General features: G+C 39.1%; 1 long non-coding RNA gene across 1 annotated transcript; it reads left to right on the top strand.

The window, feature by feature from the left end:
- The first annotated feature begins 377 nt into the window (after positions 1-377).
- On the top strand, positions 378-1,446 carry LOC107886734 (uncharacterized). The gene is made up of 2 exons (XR_001680876.2): positions 378-787; positions 1,094-1,446. It is a non-coding gene; the product is annotated as an uncharacterized lncRNA (long non-coding RNA).
- Positions 1,447-2,265: the final 819 nt, after the last annotated feature.

Below are 2,265 nucleotides of genomic sequence, written 5' to 3'. Positions count from 1 at the left end.
ATAAACCTGATTGAAATAAAATGAAATAAAAAAATTGGAAGAATAATTTTTAAATAGACAAATCATTAAAGCTAAGCTGAGGATTAAAATAATATGCGCCCAAATGATTGAGGACCAAAATAGAAAATACACCAAATACCAAAACGTTGTGTTTAGGCGCAGATTAAATTGCAATAACGCACAAATGTCAGGGAAAATGTAAAAATAAATAAAACATAATTGAGGCCTAATTAGAGGTCAGTGCAGGAGAGGAGGGACTATGTGCGCAAATACCCCTCAAAGACATGAATCTGGTTGCATCCGGGTAAGGTTATCGTGTTTGTGCCTATACTGCACCGTTTTGTGCTCTTTATAAAGCAAAATTAAATTAGTCATCAGCCATTTAAAATCAAAACTAAAACCTAGCCTCCATTTCCTCTCATTCAGCCAAATCTAAACCCCAGTCCCTTTGTTTCTCCCTCAACCGTTCCCAAAATTCCTTCATTCAAACTCCAATCAACCTCCATGAACAGCGATCGGTTCATTCAAGCCTTGAAGGGTGTTTTTTAGCCTCAAGATCCCCTTAAACTTCGATTTCGACGAAGCAAGAGTGCACCGATGGCCAAATCACAAGGTATCGTCCCCTTTCTCCTTCTTTCCACCTTGGCCGACTAATTCCCTTTTGCCTAAACTCCAATCAGCTACCACAGTAGCATATTCAAGCCTTGATGATTGTTTTTTAGCCTTGAGATCCCCTCTTAGCTTCGATTTTAACAAAGCAAAAGGGAACTCATGGCATTCACGTAAGGTAAGACTTCGCTCTCTCCTTTTTTATTTTCGAAATCAATGATGAAAGATAGAAGGAAATGAATCGCAAGAAAATAAAAAGTATCGAGAAACTCGTATTGGAAATCACCTTTTTAATTTTTGATTGCTTTCTTTTTCAATATACCTGTGTATTACTGGGAAAAAAGAAATATCCCATTCACATTGTTTTCCTTCAGTTTTTATAGCTGAAAAAACAAAATAAATAAATAAATAAAAATACAAATTTCATCACTGTCATTTGTTGTTATTTGCTGTCCATTTGCGCTGCTGTTATTCTGTTTTGCAGGTGTGCATGGCGTGGAGAGGAGGCTACGCACGCATGGAAGCTTCAGCGCGTGGGAATGGTGGCTGGGGACTCTGCAGAAGCTGCTGGTGTATGTTGCAGCACTAGGCAGTAGGCTAGGAATTTGTTGTTTTAGGCCATGTATTTTGTTGGGTCTATTATTTTTGGTTGTTGGGCTATGGACATTGGACTTTATTATTTTGGTTTTGTTATTTTTTTATTTTGTTTTTTTGTTTTATTTTGGTGTAAGCCCGGGCACAAATTGGGTCTTACAGCTGTCCCTCTTTGCTCATTGTCGTGTAACGGGAATAAAGCAAAGACTTCAAATAGGGTCAATTTTGCCCTGTTTTGCTTAATCTTGACTGTAACTTTAGGGAAATAGGACTGGTGGCTTAAATCTGCTCTATTACCAATACATAGAGATAAGATTCGCCATCATCGATCTGCTCCACAACTGCTTAGGGAGATAAGATCTTCAATCTTCAGTCTACTTTTTTACTACATCAAAAAGATAAGACTCAATCTTCAGCCTGCTCTCTTGCTACCTCAGAGAGATAAGGCTTGAGGCTTAAATCTGCTCCATTTCCGGTACTTGGAGATAAAATTCGCCTCTTGCAATCTTCAGTCTGCTTCCTTACTACTTCAGGAAGATAAGACTTCAATTTTCAACCTGCTCTCTTGCTACCTTAGAGAGATAATGCTTGGGGCTTAAATCTGCCCCATTGCCAATACATGGAGATAAGATTAGCCATCTGCGAAGATCTGCTCCGCTGTAACTTCAAGGAGATAAAATATTCAATTCTCAATCTGCTTCCTTGCTACCTCAGGAAGATAAGAATATCATATACAACCTGCTCTCTTGCTACCTCAGAGAGATAAGGCTGGTGGCTTAAATCTGCCCCACTGCCAATACATGGAGATAAGATTAGCCATCTGCGAAGATCTACTCCGCTGCAACTTTAGGGAGATAAAATCTTCAATTTCCAGTCTGCTTCATTGCTACCTCAGGAAGATAAGACTATCATCTTCAACCTGCTCTCTTGCTTCCTCAGAGAAATAAGGCTTAAAGCTTAAATCTGCTCCATTGCCGATACATGGAGATAAGATTAGCCATCTGTGAAGATCTACTCCGCTGCAACTTCAGGGAGATAGAATCTTCAATTCCCAGTCTGCTT

This window comes from Gossypium hirsutum, chromosome A03 (genome assembly GCF_007990345.1).
Source record: "Gossypium hirsutum isolate 1008001.06 chromosome A03, Gossypium_hirsutum_v2.1, whole genome shotgun sequence".
Taxonomy (NCBI): domain Eukaryota; kingdom Viridiplantae; phylum Streptophyta; class Magnoliopsida; order Malvales; family Malvaceae; genus Gossypium; species Gossypium hirsutum.
The sequence above is the reverse complement of the archived record's forward strand: the minus strand, read 5'-3'. Positions and strand labels throughout refer to the sequence as shown.